This window comes from Tamandua tetradactyla, chromosome 8 (genome assembly GCF_023851605.1).
Source record: "Tamandua tetradactyla isolate mTamTet1 chromosome 8, mTamTet1.pri, whole genome shotgun sequence".
NCBI classification, from domain to species: domain Eukaryota; kingdom Metazoa; phylum Chordata; class Mammalia; order Pilosa; family Myrmecophagidae; genus Tamandua; species Tamandua tetradactyla.
The window spans coordinates 102,859,988-102,876,375 of NC_135334.1; the positions used below are offsets into that span (position 1 = coordinate 102,859,988).

At 37.5% G+C, this 16,388-nt stretch overlaps 1 protein-coding gene across 2 annotated transcripts in view; it reads left to right on the top strand.

The window, feature by feature from the left end:
* The first annotated feature begins 352 nt into the window (after positions 1-352).
* Positions 353-16,388, top strand: part of BBOX1 (gamma-butyrobetaine hydroxylase 1) — an 82,331-nt gene continuing 66,295 nt past the window's right edge. For both annotated transcript variants that reach the window (XM_077112276.1, XM_077112277.1), the window contains exon 1: positions 353-527. The gene's annotated coding sequence lies outside the window, so the exon portion shown is untranslated. The remainder of the gene's footprint in view (positions 528-16,388) is intronic.

Sequence of the window (16,388 nt, forward strand, 5' to 3'; positions counted from 1 at the left end):
AAACAGCTGTCACTGTGAACAGGTGTTCATGTGCCCCTGTTACTACTGCTGGCCCAGGGACAGGATACAAGACAGGTGAAAACTGCTCTTCCTCCTATCAGGAAAGATTCTAAACTGGGTAATGCTTTGCACAGAGAACCTGGGTTTTGTGGTTTCAGCACCTGTAGAAAAGTATTTTATCTTGCTAACTGCTTCCCCCCTAGGCTGTAAATGCTATTTGCTTTTTGTTTTTTTAAACCACCAAGCTCCCCATAGGAGTTGCTACACCTTCAGATAGGGACATCCTTCCTCATTTGCAAACCTCAGCAGTGTCTGGGGGCAGGGCCACAGCGCAGCTGCCAGTAGCAGGAAGACTTCCAAGGAATAGCTCCACATCAGAGGTCTGGGAAACAGGGACAGATCAATCCCATAATGTGATTGGCATCAGGAGGATCCCCCTGCCAAAGGACATACAGGACTGAAGCTGATGTTTTCTTTCCTTGGTTAAGCTGTGAATGGTTTGGTGCCTAAAGCGCATCTGAGAACAGGTATGGCTGAGTTCAACTTTGCTTTATTTGAAAGGCTGGTGTATTCAGGTCTGTGGCTTGGAGGTGGGGGAGGGCGACCAATTGGAACTCCGGTCACATGTATCTCACTGCCATGTGGGCTGAGACAGGGATAGTCCATCAGGCATTTGGAATAGACTTGGAATGCAGTGGCTCTGATTGCTCTTTGGCAGCTTCCCTTTCCCAATCATGTTTGGTTCAGTTTAGTAATCAAATTCCTTTGCAGTCCCTAAACTGACCCAGAACTTCGTCAGAGCAGACAGAGGGGATATTGTCTAAAGAGCAGACTGTATGGTTGGGGGTGGAGGGTGGAAGTGGTTCTGGCTGAATTTTGGTATATTCCTTGAATAATCCACAACCCAATCCAAGGAAAGGTGACGGTATATCATACCTTGATTCTTTGTCAAGCCCCAGAAGCTGAACACAACACGCTTCCTTACAATACTAGCCAAGTAAGACCATTGTGTATCCTTTCGATTGCTTTGTTCCCTAAATAGAGCTCAAGAAGAGAGATCATAGGGATTTTTAATAGATTTGATTTAAAATATGGGATTACTCATAATGAATACATGTTCTGATTCAAAGAATGTAGAAACCACCCTAAAATCTAGATCCAGTACTCTGCATTATAATCAATAAATGAATGTGTGGATCATTTGAGCTCCCATATAAATGTGGTAATTCTTCTGGAATGGAGCTCAAATTTTCCTTTTTATAATTTAGGAAGAAAGTGTTTGGGAAATATTTGATACTTTAAGCAAGAAAACAGGCAAAATGGCTGACCTACTCGAGAGAATGAACTGTTCTTTCTAACAATTTTATAGAATTTATTATTCACATGAAAATATATTCATGAATCATAAAATATCTTAGCCACTTATTAAATCAAGTTAAGAAAATCTCTCAGTTCAAGGGACATAAGTAGTGTCATGAGTATTCAAACTATATTAAAGTTCAGACCACGAAAATTACATTCTGGTTTACCTCTACCATTACCAAGTGAAAATTGAGATTTATGATTTAAAGGTTGAAATATAAAAGAATAGTAATAATTTTGAAGTCTCTGTGGTGTAATGCCTGGAAAGCATCCTTTCTTCCTGCCTTCTCCCTTTAAAGCTGAAATGCCTGATGGTGAAGTCAACTAACATTGCGCAATCTTGAGATTTAACTACTCCTTTAATAGTATATTTTCAGTAAATTGAAATTATTACCTGTAAAATTATTCAGTCATGCATTTTCTGTGATGTAGTTCTACATAGTGGTGAAGATTCCTAATTCCTGTGCTTTTTTACTTAGTTATTTCCCTCTCTAAGCTCAGCTTCATCTGTAAAATGGAAGTGAATGCTATCTATCTCATAGGGTTTTCCTGAGGATTAAATAAGGTTACGACATGGAAAGCATTCAATAGAGTATTAGAGTATGGTAAGTGCTGAAGTAATAGTTTATGCACACATCCTATACACATATACCTATTCATATTCAATTTGCATATTACTTGCATTTTTATTATTTTCCTCACCAACCTCTTAGAAACAGGAGGCTAAACACATCAGAGGATCCTGCTATAGGATAGTAGGTCTGATACCCTACTCAGAGGAAGACAAGATAATAATTAACAGATGCTGTAATTTGACAGCATGGATCTCTAAACCATTCACCTGTTCTTGTCTTTCATTAGAAATACAGTCAGGTATTGGCAAATTTTCATGGGGTATGGGATAAATGCCCTAGTAGATGCAGTAGCCTTCTCATATACAAATTATTCATCCATGTCAATTTTAATTTTATGTATAGTAACTGTACTTAAAATTAATTTAGGGACTACTAAATTGTTGAATTTTAGAGATTTTCCTACTTTAGTGATAGATGTAAATTTTGTCTTTTTTTTCTTTATCTTAATTTTATAAACTTAAAATTTGCCACTAGATTTCTCCAGCACTGTTTGGAAAATCAAGAACATAGCTCTGACAATTAGCTTATGCATTGATCTTTGAAATAAAGGGAACTTAGAATTAGAGTTCTTAGAGCCAGAAAGAAACAACCTGTGAAATAATAGTAGGCTCAGCACCCTCATTTAATAGGGGAAATGGAAGATCAGAGATGTTGAGTGTGAGTTGTCCAAGTGCACACTGCTGGTTCAGTGGGAGCTAAAGACACAGACTCGGGTTTGTCAATCCAATAGGTTACATTATGAGATATCAGTCTGATTCATGGTAGATGTAAGTTAAGAATGTAAGTACAAATTCACAGTGCAAAAAGAAATATTCACCCAAATGGTTGAACAAGGAAATTCTTCTCTTCCCAAGGAATCCCAAACAAAATTGAAGAAGAAACATAGTAAGTGGGTTAGCAAGGAAAGAAAACACATCATGTGATGATATGAAATGAAAAAGAAATCTATCTTAACAGATAGAAATCCCCCATAAAATCCAAGACCAATTTTTCAGGTCAAGCAAAAATACTCCTTCCCAACAAAATCAATCTGAAATTTTGTAAATGAAATTAAATTGTAAAGAGAAGGAGAATAACTAATTAAGCACAAAATAATTTAAGCTCCTCATTTTATAGGCACTGTCAATTAGGCCCAACAGTCCCACTGATTAAGTTATATAGTCAGGAGTATCTATTTTTCTTTTTTATAGGAATACAATAGCTTATTAAATAGCTGAAAGGGCATGATGCTTCAAAAGGGTGCAATTCTAACAAGTCAAATGCGCTAACTTGAAAAACAGATTTCAACAAACCATACTCACATACAAGTGAAAGTGTTTTCAGAAATAATTTGCTTTTAAATACTGAGGACATGTGATAGATTTTTTTGTTTGTTTTAATTTCCATCACATTTACTCAGTAGAGCTTTAAATAAGCCAAGAAAAGTTAAGGTGGTAAATTATTTTCCCTTTGCTATGGCTTTGTTTGGATTACCATTCACACTTGTCACAAAGGTAAGAAAGGGATTGTCAATAGAAGTGACCTGCCAAGTTCCTTCATAGATACCCAAATAATGGAACTTCAGCAACGCCCCAGTCGTTCCAGTTCTTCCACACTCTCCCTTGCGCTTTGAAAAGCCTCCTATCTGCCAGGCCATTACATCTCCACCCTTCTTGGAATACCTTTTTCAGGATATCCATTTCATCAGGTGGGTTGAAAAAAAGAGTGTCAGGATTCCCTAGTTTCTGGAAATCCGCTCTTTCCTCTTTAGGTTAAATCTGATAGGTAGAAGAAGGAAAGAGAATACAACAGAGAAAAAAAGAGAGGGGGAAACTCAAAGTAGCAGACTGGAATGGAATTAGTGTTTGTTGATGTAGGCGTCTACTGGCATGAATGTACCAATAATAGAAGTGACATGGGCACGGTACCTTCTTTCAGCACGTTAAGTGTGATGGAAAATGTACCCTTCAAATGGGGTATCCTTTAAATATTAAATTTGTACAACAGATTTCAGGTTGTACAAAAAAATCCTTTCAACCAAAAATGATTTCACATTCATTAATGAGCATGTTATCGAAAATGAGTTTAGGATACACACAGAATTTAGGATGCACACAGATGCACATGGAAGCGTAATGATAAAAATAGATGAGAAGGACTTACTTTTTGTCTTGTCTTGCTTCCTCAAAGAACGTGAGATGTGTTCTACTGACATCTAGATGTTGAAACCTCCTAATCTCTTTCATCTGCTGCTTTTCTGGCAATTACAGTAGTTTTTTCATTAGGTTGTAATGAAGATTCAATGATAGTTGAAGCACTTAGAACAGTGACTGGCATGAAGAAAGCTTGAGTAAATGTAAACTGTTACTCTTCTTCCTACACAACTACTTCCTCTATTCCTGCCACCATCGCAACCTCACTGTCTATATTAAAACCAATATATCATATAACCAAACTGGTTGCTCTTTCATAAGATCCCATAGATAAGTTACCACTGTTCTTCCAAACCCTCAAGCTAAAAAGAAAATGATAATTCTTCCAGATATTTACATTTCCCTCTTATAAAGTACTAAATTTTCTGTCCTCTATAACTAAAGTTTTACAGCTATAGTACTTTGTATTCAGGGTCCCACATTTTGAGAGATATTGGTAAACTGGAGAGAAATTATGGCTGAACATTCTGAAAGGAGCAGAATCCTGATTCTCCACGATTTGAAAAATGGTCAGAAAAACTGAGTGCATTTAGCGTAGAGAAAAGATAGGATGAAATGGATACATGATTACAATTTATAATATCTGTTTATAATGTTACGGAAGAAATGCATCCTCTTTTGTTTGGAGAATTCAGTGCAAGGGCACTACATGAAATGTATTTTATACATGGGCAGGCACCGGGAATCGAACCTGGGTCCTCTGGCATCGAAGGCAAGCATTCCTGCCTGCTGAACCACCGTGGCCTGCCAAAAATGTATTTTAAAAGGAATATATGTCTCACCATAAAGAAGACAAACTTTCAAACTATGTGTATTTTTTATTTTTTGGTGTATGCAGGGGTCACGTTTCATTCTTTTTCCATGTCAGTATCCTGTTATTGCAGCACCATTTGTTGAATTTTTGTTTGCTTGCTTGTTTTATTGTTCATTTTTTGGGAAGTGTATGGGTGTATTTATTTTTTATGTGTAGATATTTTAAGACGTCTTTTGCCTGTGAAAATTAGCAAGCAACTTCAGAAAGTGAATTATCCATCAGCTTATAAATAGATCAGGTAATATATAAAAAGAATAACAAGATAAATAAAATAGAATACACATATACAATTTTCCTGCTGCTATTTTGCCCCTGGTCTCTCCATCACTTGTTTTGATGCTTATTTACTAAGGAATCTGAATCTTCCCTATCTTGTCTGCTTGTCACCCACTAAAGAAGCATTGCCTTATGCTAAGAAGAAAACTTAGCATAACTGTTCACCTAGCAAATATACAGGTGTTCATATAAGTAATTGGTTTCTGACTGCACTTCATGATCACATTTAATAGTTTATGGTAATTGCTATTTTTAAGCAAACTCATATAAGTATTATCTTTTTGTAAAAACTGGGGGAAAACTCATTCTCTTTCCTAAATTGGTCTTAAACAGCCAAAGATGAAATAATTTCTTATGAGAACAGAAGCTGAAAGACAGTGTAAAACATATCTTTGCAACATTGCTCATGCCCATCTCCCTTCACTTCCATCCATACTTCTACTCTCATCAGTATTTCTCTACTAGATTACTACTAAAAAGCTCCAAAGATTTTCTCTAATAGTAGTCTTTTCATTGACTTCCAGTCTACCATACACGCTGCCATCAGCATCATCCTAAATCAAATTATGACATCTCATCTTGTCAATTTTCTGCCAGAAAAGAAATCAAAGAATGCCCATTCATAACAGAATGAAGCCCAAATTCCTTATATTGCTATGTATGGTCCTCCATGATTTGCTGTCAACATGACTTTCAACTTCTCTCATTCATCGTCCCCCTCACAGTCTTTTGCTCCAGCGATAGCAATTATTTTCTGTTGTTCAAACTTTCATATCTTGGTTCTATGATTCAATTTGCCTCTGGTCCTTGGAATAACCTTTCACAGACATTTGTTCTTGTGAGCCAACCTATCTGCATCCCGATGAGCTGGAACAAAGAAGTTTAAATAAGTAAGAAGTTTATTTTTCTCATGTTAAAAAGAAGTCCAGAGATGAGTTCTCACAAAGAAGATACCTAATAGATATTTTAATTGCTGAATTTAAATGTATATACAAAGAGGAAGAAAATAACTATTCTCTGCATTTAAGCTCAATTGCATTCCACTGTAGTAAATGCATGACTTTGATAACTTAGATCAAGGGTAGGCAAACTAACCCCGATGGGTCAAATGTGGCCTATAGTCTCTTTTCTATATATCCTGTGAGCTTTTTAAAGGTTTTGAAGAAAAATAAAAGAAGGAAAAGACTATACAACAGAGATTGTATGTGGCCTGCAAAACCAAAAATATTTACTTCTGGGTTTTTACAGAAAAAAAAAGTCAATCCCTGACTTAGATCACAATTTACTAAATTGCTTTTTTGTGTTCAGATCTATAAAGGACCTGGTCTATATTATCCCAGATTTACAGGAACTATCACCACTCTTTGAAATCAATTACATGAGAAAGCTTGCCGCCTCCTATCAGGATACACAAATGCCTTACACATTCCTCATAGAAATTGATATTAGCTCCTCACAAGGGGCCCATATTTCGTCCTATAAGCCAAATGCCTGGAATTGAACAAAGTCATATTTTTGATGATTTTTAAGTTACATGAATTTCTAATATACACATTGTTATGAAAAACTGATGGGAGTTCTCAGGCAGAAGTGAACATGAAGCCCAGTGAATCGCATTTCTCAATCTGAGATAACCCTAACGTGGTAGGGCTAAATGGAGAAAGCGATCACTTTTGTCTTGATTCTATTCCATAATCGGACTTTGGGAAGCATAGAGAAAACAATAATCTAAAAACCATTTACACTTTTCACTAGTTATTTTAATGCTGTATCAAGTTGTCCTATAAGTTCTCAAAAGGCAAGGATCATTTTGATTTTGCTTGTCATTGAATCCTTCCGTGTCTACTGAAATGCTGGCAACACAGGAAGCATTTTATAAGTCATCAATGAGGTGCTTGTGTGTGCCCCTCTCCTTAATCTCAGTGCACTGTTATCTTGCTCCTATTGTCACACATCACCTTCTATTAAGGATAAGCTGATTATTATATGGAAGAAGCTCAATTTCTTCCATATAAGAAATTGAGCTTCTTCCATATAAGTTTAAAGTCCTGGAAAAGAATATATGAAGAAAGTGAAATTTCTCAAGGTCAAGTACATAATCATCAATGAAATCAAGACCAGCACTGCCATGTTCCATATATGGCACTAACCACAGTCCCTCTCTTTCATTTGATTTCTTTTCCTATAAAACCTGCATGTCATCAAATTTGGTGGATTTTCTAAGAAAAAAAAATGTCATGTCTTCCCAAGTAAAATGAAAGTACACCAAAGTTTTTGGAATAAACTATCTAAAATATTAAAGCCAACTATACTGATGACTACTAAAGTAGAAAATCTCAGAGATCAAACTAGAGAATCCTTGCAGAACCTATAAACTTTTATATCCTATAGAGAAAATGCACAGTATACCTTATTTAAAATAAATAAATGAATAGACATTATTCACTCTGTAAAATACTCAGGATTTCTAACATTTCTTCCAATATTTTATTAGAGATGGAGGAGATGGCTGTTAAGCAATTTCCCTTCAGCATGAGCTAGATGAACTTCGACTCTAGCTATCTATGAAGCCAGAACTTAGTTTTCGATCATTATTTGCACATTGATGCCAACAAATTTTTTTTTCAGTTTTATGAGCTCCTTTCAGAAACTTCAAGGGCCATCAGTGTGGTTGAAAAAGGTTGGGGGGAAGGGGCGGGGGAGTGCTCTTTGCCACGCAACAAGAAATATATTGCTGCACAAATGCTTATGTCCCAGATTTTTTTTTAAGATATTCCATACAGAGAATATTTATTTTTGAGTATTATAGAACCATAATTTTGTCATTTCTGGCTTAGAAAAAAATTAGTAACTAGGAGGTTTTTAGAAGCTTCCAACTAATATTGAATTTGCTCAATTAGCATTCTGTGTGAAACATAGAAGAATTTCTTTCGTTATTTTCTTTTTTCTGCAAAAATCACAAAATGGGAAAGTCATAGTTGGTTAAAAATAATTTGATAAATAGAATGTTCTTTTTCTTCAACTATTTTCCAAGAGGAAATGATAGTGTGCCTTTCTGAGAGGATGCAAGTTAGTTGGTCATATTTTGTTGAAAGAAGTACCCCTACACATTTTGTATGCTTTTATCAAAACCCACCCTTGTGTTCTTAGTTTGCAATTTGGAGTAGACATTTAGCACAATTTTGTATTGCTAAATTCTAATTCAAAAATCAGGGTTCATGGTATTGAAATTACAAATGCACAAATGAACCTGCTCACAACTCAGCTATTCATCCCGTACTTCGTGCTTACCATGTGGCAGACACTATTCTAGGTCTTAGAAATATAGTAATAAGCAAAAACAATTTTAAAAATATGTTCTCTTTTAAAAATAATGGTCAATTTTAAATCAATTATGTAAATACTACTGTTTACCATATGAATACTTTATACTAGAAGTTTTACAATACAGATATAAACCAAGAAAGTGAGCATATTATATAAATTTGAGCTTATAATCTCATTTTAGAGATAGATACAAAAAAAGCATCCAGTAAAATTCAACAAAATTTAATGCCTTTATTTAGAAAGGCATTAAATATTTCGGCTAGGGGCCCAAGCTCTAGATCAGAAGGCAGAATTCAAAGATGGCCCTCAAAATCCTCACTTCCCTGATATACATATTTTATATCCTTTTCTCTTTAGTGTGGGCAAGACTTATGAATGTAATGGGATTTTACCTATGACTTATGGTCTCTAATCAGTTTACTTTGGTTAGTATAAAGACAATTTACTGGATTATTCTGAGCCTAATCTAATCAGAAACGTGACCAACTTGCATCGTCTCAGAAAAGAACACTACCTATCATTTCCCTTGGAAATACCCGAAGAAAAATAAAAGAGACAAGAAGCAATAGCAGACACTTATCTGCTAGTAAGGAAGAAAACAAACAGCCATGTTGTAAAATGCTTATGAAGGGGGCACATGAATAGGTCCTGATGGCAGCCTCTAAGAGCTGCGGGTGAAATCTGGCCAACAGCCAGCAAAGAACTATCCAGGCCCTACAGGTGCAAGGAACTGAACTCTGTCAACAACCCGAATGAGCTTGGAAGAGGACAGTGTACTGCATGTGAGAACACAGCCTGGCTGACATCTTTTTTTTTTTTTCTTTTTTATTAATTAACGGAAAAAAAAAAAAAGAAATTAACCCAATCTTTAGAAATCATACCATTCTACATATGCAATCAGTAATTCTTAACATCATCACATAGATGCATGATCATCATTTCTTAGTACATTTGCATCGGTTTAGAAGAACTAGCAACACAACAGTCAAAGATATAGAATGTTAATATAGAGAAAAGAAATAAAAGTAATAATGATAGTAAAAAAAAACAAAACAAACAAACAAACAAAGCCTATAGCTCAGATGCAGCTTCATTCAGTGTTTTAACATGATTACTTTACAATTAGGTATTATTGTGCCGTCCATTTTTGAGTTTTTGTATGTAGTCCTGTTGCACAGTCTGTATCTCTTCAGCTCCAATTACCCATTATCTTACCCTGTTTCTACCTCCTGCTGGACTCTGTTACCAATGACATATTCCAAGTTTATTCTCGAATGTCCGTTCACATCAGTGGGACCATACAGTATTTGTCCTTTAGTTTTTGGCTAGACTCACTCAGCATAATGTTCTCTAGGTCCATCCATGTTATTACATGCTTCATAAGTTTATCCTGTCTTAAAGCTGCATAATATTCCATCGTATGTATATACCACAGTTTGTTTAGCCATTCTTCTGTTGATGGACATTTTGGCTGTTTCCATCTCTTTGCAATTGTAAATAATGCTGCTATAAACATTGGTGTGCAAATGTCCGTTTGTGTCTTTGCCCTTAAGTCCTTTGAGTAGATACCCAGCAATGGTATTGCTGGGTCGTATGGCAATCCTATATTCAGCTTTTTGAGGAACCGCCAAACTGCCTTCCACAGTGGTTGCACCATTTGACATTCCCACCAACAGTGGATAAGTGTGCCTCTTTCTCCGCATCCTCCCCAGTACTTGTCATTTTCTGTTTTGTTGATAATGGCCACTCTGGTGGGTGTGAGATGATATCTCATTGTGGTTTTGATTTGCATTTCTCTAATGGCCAGGGACATTGAGCATCTCTTCATGTGCCTTTTGGCCATTTGTATTTCCTCTTCTGAGAGGTGTCTGTTCAAGTCTTTTTCCCATTTTGTAATTGGGTTGGCTGTCTTTTTGTTGTTGAGTTGAACAATCTCTTTATAAATTCTGGATACTAGACCTTTATCTGATATGTCATTTCCAAATATTATCTCCCATTGTGTAGGCTGTCTTTCTACTTTCTTGAGGAAGTTCTTTGATGCACAAAAGTGTTTAATTTTGAGGAGCTCCCATTTATTTATTTCCTTCTTCAGTGTTCTTGCTTTAGGTTTAAAGTCCATAAAACCGCCTCCAATTGTAAGATTCATAAGATATCTCCCTACATTTTCCTCTAACTGTTTTATGGTCTTAGACCTAATGTTTAGATCTTTGATCCATTTTGAATTAACTTTTGTATAGGGTGTGAGATATGGGTCTTCTTTCATTCTTTTGCGTATGAATATCCAGTTCTCTAGGCACCATTTATTGAAGAGACTGTTCTGTCCCAGGTGAGTTGGCTTGACTGCCTTATCAAAGATCAAATGTCCGTAGATGAGAGGGTCTATATCTGAGCACTCTATTCGATTCCATTGGTCGATATATCTATCTTTATGCCAATACCATGCTGTTTTGACCACTGTGGCTTCATAATATGCCTTAAAGTCCAGCAGCGCAAGACCTCCAGCCTCGTTTTTATTCCTCAAGATGTTTTTTGCAATTCGGGGCACCCTGCCCTTCCAGATAAATTTGCTTATTGGTTTTTCTATTTCTGAAAAATAAGTTGTTGGGATTTTGATTGGTATTGCATTGAATCTGTAGATCAATTTAGGTAGGATTGACATCTTAACTATATTTAGTCTTCCAATCCATGAACACGGTATGCCCTTCCATCTATTTAGGTCTTCTGTGATTTCTTTTAGCAGTTTTTTGTAGTTTTCTTTATATAGGTTTTTTGTCTCTTTAGTTAAATTTATTCCTAGGTATTTTATTCTTTTAGTTGCAATTGTAAATGGGATTCGTTTCTTGATTTCCCCCTCCACTTGTTCATTGCTAGTGTATAGAAATGCTACAGATTTTTGAATGTTGATCTTGTAACCTGCTACTTTGCTGTACTCATTTATTAGCTCTAGTAGTTTTGTTGTGGAATTTTCCAGGTTTTCGATGTATAGTATCATATCGTCTGCAAACAGTGATAGTTTTACTTCTTCCTTTCCAATTTTGATGCCTTGTATTTCTTTTTCTTGTCTAATTGCTCTGGTTAGAACCTCCAACACAATGTTGAATAATAGTGGTGATAGTGGACATCCTTGTCTTGTTCCTGATCTTAGGGGGAAAGTTTTCCATTTTTCCCCATTGAGGATGATATTAGCTGTGGGTTTTTCATATATTCCCTCTATCATTTTAAGGAAGTTCCCTTGTATTCCTATCTTTTGAAATGTTTTCAACAGGAAAGGATGTTGAATCTTGTCATTTGCCTTCTCTGCATCAATTGAGATGATCATGTGATTTTTCTGCTTTGATTTGTTGATATGGTGTATTACATTAATTGATTTTCTTATGTTGAACCATCCTTGCATACCTGGGATGAATCCTACTTGGTCATGATGTATAATTCTTTTAATGTGTTGTTGGATATGATTTGCTAGAATTTTATTGAGGATTTTTGCATCTATATTCATTAGAGAGATTGGTCTATAGTTTTCTTTTTTTGTAATATCTTTGCCTGGTTTTGCTATGAGGGTGATGTTGGCTTCGTAAAATGAATTAGGTAGTTTTCCCTCCACTTCGATTTTTTTGAAGAGTTTGAGGAGAGTTGGTACTAATTGTTTCTGGAATGTTTGATAGAATTCACATGTGAAGCCGTCTGGTCCTGGACTTTTCTTTTTACGAAGCTTTTGAATGACTAATTCAATTTCTTTACTTGTGATTGGTTTGTTGAGGTCATCTATTTCTTCTTGAGTTAAAGTTGGTTGTTCATGTCTTTCCAGGAACCCGTCCATTTCATCTAAATTGTTGTATTTATTAGCGTAAAGTTGTTCATAGTATCCTGTTATTACCATCTTAATTTCTGTGGGGTCAGTAGTTATGTCTCCTCTTCCATTTCTGATCTTATTTATTTGCATCCTCTCTCTTCTTCTTTTTGTCAATCTTGCTAAGGGCCCATCAATCTTATTGATTTTCTCATAGAACCAACTTCTGGTCTTATTGATTTTCTCTATTGTTTTCATGTTTTCAATTTCATTTATTTCTGCTCTAATCTTTGTTATTTCTTTCCTTTTGCTTGCTTTGGGATTAGTTTGCTGTTCTTTCTCCAGTTCTTCCAAGTAGACAGTTAATTCCTGCATTTTTTGCCTTTTCTTCTTTTCTGATAAAGGCATTTAGGGCAATAAATTTCCCTCTTAGCACTGCCTTTGCTGCGTCCCATAAGTTTTGATATGTTGTGTTTTCATTTTCATTTGCCTCGAGGTATTTACTAACTTCTCTTGCAATTTCTTCTTTGACCCACTTGTTGTTTAAGAGTGTGTTGTTGAGCCTCCATGTATTTGTGAATTTTCTGGCACTCCACCTATTATTGATTTCCAACTTCATTCCTTTATGATCCGAGAAAGTGTTGTGTATAATTTCAATCTTTTAAAATTTTTTAAGACTTGCTTTGTGACCCAGCATATGGTCTATCTTTGAGAATGATCCATGAGCACTTGAAAAAAAGGTGTATCCTGCTGTTGTGGGATGTAATGTCCTATAAATGTCTGTTTAGTCAAGCTCATTTATAGTAATATTCAGGTTCTCTATTTCTTTATTGATCCTCTGTCTAGATGTTCTGTCCATTGATGAGAGTGGGGAATTGAAGTCTCCAACTATTATGGTATATGTGTCTATTTCCCTTTTCAGTGTTTGCAGTGTATTCCTCACGTATTTTGGGGCATTCTGATTCAGTGCGTAAATATTTATGATTGTTATGTCTTCTTGTTTAATTGTTCCTTTTATTAGTAGATAGTATCCTTCTTTGTCTCTTTTAACTGTTTTACATTTGAAGTCTAATTTGTTGGATATTAGTATAGCCACCCCTGCTCTTTTCTGGTTGTTATTTGCATGAAATATCTTTTCCCAACCTTTCATTTTCAACCTATGTTTATCTTTGGGTCTAAGATGTGTTTCCTGTAGACAGCATATAGAAGGATCCTGTTTTTTAATCTATTCTGCCAGTCTATATCTTTTGATTGGGGAATTCAGTCCATTAACATTTAGAGTTATTACTGTTTGGATAATATTTTCCTCTACCATTTTGCCTTTTGTATTATATATATCATATCTGACTTTCCTTCTTTCTACACTCTTCTCCATACCTCTCTTTTCTGTCTTTTCATATCTGACTCTAGTGCTCCCTTTAGTATTTCTTGCAGTGCTGGTCTCTTGGTCACAAATTCTCTCAGTGACTTTTTGCCTGAGGATGTTTTAATTTCTCCCTCATTTTTGAAGGATAATTTTGCTGGATATAGGAGTCTTGGTTGGCAGTTTTTCTCTTTTAGTAACTTAAATATATCATCCCACTGTCTTCTAGCTTCCATGGTTTCTGCTGAGAAATCTACACATAGTCTTATTGGGTTTCCCTTGTATGTGATGGATTGTTTTTCTCTTGCTGCTTTCAAGATCCTCTCTTTCTCTTTGACCTCTGACATTCTAACTAGTAAGTGTCTTGGAGAACGCCTATTTGAGTCTAATCTCTTTGGGGTGCACTGTACTTCTTGGATCTGTAATTTTAGGTCTTTCATAAGAGTTGGGAAATTTTCAGTGATAATTTCTTCCATTAGTTTTTCTCCTCCTTTTCCCTTCTCTTCTCCTTCTGGGACACCCACAACACTTATATTTGTGCGGTTCATATTGTCCTTGAGTTCCCTGATACCCTGTTCAAATTTTTCCATTCTTTTCCCTATAGTTTCTCTTTCTTTTTGGAATTCAGATGTTCCATCCTCCAAATCACTAATTCTATCTTCTTTCTCTTTAAATCTATCATTGTAGGTATCCATTGTTTTTTCCATCTTTTCTACTTTATCCTTCACTTCCATAAGCTCTGTGATTTGTTTTTTCAGTTTTTCTATTTCTTCTTTTTGTTCAGCCCATGTCTTCTTCATGTCCTCCCTCAATTTATCGATTTCGTTTTTGAAGAGGTTTTCCATTTTTGTTCGTATATTCAGCATGAGTTGTTTCAGCTCCTGTATCTCATTTGAACTATTGGTTTGTTCCTTTGACTGGGCCATATTTTCAATTTGCTGAGCGTGATCCGTTATCTTCTGCTGGCGTCTGGGCATTTAGTCAGATTTCCCTAGGTGTTGGACCCCACAGGTTGAAAGATTTTTCTGTGAAATCTCTGGGTTCTGTTTTTCTTATCCTGCCCAGTAGGTGGCGCTCGTGGCACACGTTTGTCTATGGATTCCACCAGTAAAAGTTGGTGTGGGTCCTTTAGCTTTGGAAAACTCTCGCCGTGGGGGAGGTTCAGCAACCGAAGTGGCTTGGAAGAGTGCCAGCTGGCCCGGAGGTCCGAACGCGGGGAGGGTCACCGGCCACCGCAGCCCAGGAGAGCGCCTGACCGAATTTCCTAGTCGGCCCGGGGTGCCAAGCGTGGCGGGAGGGCGCCAGCTGCCGCAGCCCGGGAGAGTGCACTGTTCCCAGCCGGACTGGGGAGTCACGTGTTTGGAAGGGACCCCCCGGTCACCGTTCTCCATGGTCTGGGGATTTCTGACCCAACTCTCTCGGTCCGGGGGGCCTCGCGTGGTGGGGGCACCCACCGCTGCGGCCTGAGGGGACCGCCTGCCCAATTCTGCCAGCTGGCCTGGGAAGGAGGAAGGGAGGGACTCCGGCCGCTTGCCGTCCCACCCGGGAAAGCCCGCGCCCCTCGGCAATCTCACCGGAGCTGGTTCTCCCAGACAGTCAGCCGTTCCAGGATGGGGTACGCCATCCCTTTGATCTCCGTAGTGGCTCTGGGAGCTGCTCTGTATCATCTCCACTCCCCAAGTAGCTGTTCTGGAGGAGGAAAGGTGAGGGTGGCAAGGCTGTCGAGGCCAGTGGCGGAGGAGCCGGTGAAGACGGAAGAGGGCACAGTGGTGGTTGGAGAGCCGCCGGAGCAGGAGGAGAAAGGGAAGGATAAGATGGTGGATGGAGCGCGCCGGAGCAGAAGGGGGAAGAGGGAGAGGAGGGCGGGCTGGCTGGTGGGGCGTGAGCACCGCACCAGGATGGCGGACAAAGAGGGAGAGGAGGGCGGGCTGGCTGGCAGGGCGTGAGCGCCGCACCGTTCCGGCGGACAAAGAGGGAGAGCATGTCCCAGATTTTTAACAACTTTTCACTCCTTTTATCAACATGTTTTGTAAGGTTTTGCATAGGCCTTCATTGGCATCACTGACTCAATTCTGAACCCATCCTCTTCTCACAACCTCCTCAGCAACTACATTGGTCCAAGACATCATCATCTCTCAGCTGGCCTAAAGCAATGATCTCTAGCTGTTTCTTTTATTTCATTCTTGAGACTCTAGATTCATTCTCCAAATGGCAGCCATGCAGATGTTTAAAAAATATTTTAAAATGCTGCATGAGGTCTTTTTCTAATTTAAACACTTCAGTGGCTTCCCATTACATTTAGAAGAAAACCTAAGCTTTCCATAAAGTCCTAAATGATGTGGCACTTGCCTGCTCATCCAGCCTCAGCTCATTCCACTCTTTCCTTGCTTCCTATGCTCCAGTCACTGGGGTCTTCTCTCTGTTAATCGAATACAACAATCTGGTTCTAACTTCAGGGATATTGCACTGCTCTTCCCTCTACCCAAAATGGATTATATTTTCCTCTCTTTATTTGTTTTAATTTGTGCGCCCTACCCACAAAAACATAAGCTTCATTAGAATAGGGATCTTGTAACTTCTCTATCTTAAGTCCACTGAGTAGTGCTTGGCATATTGTAAGAATGCAATAAGT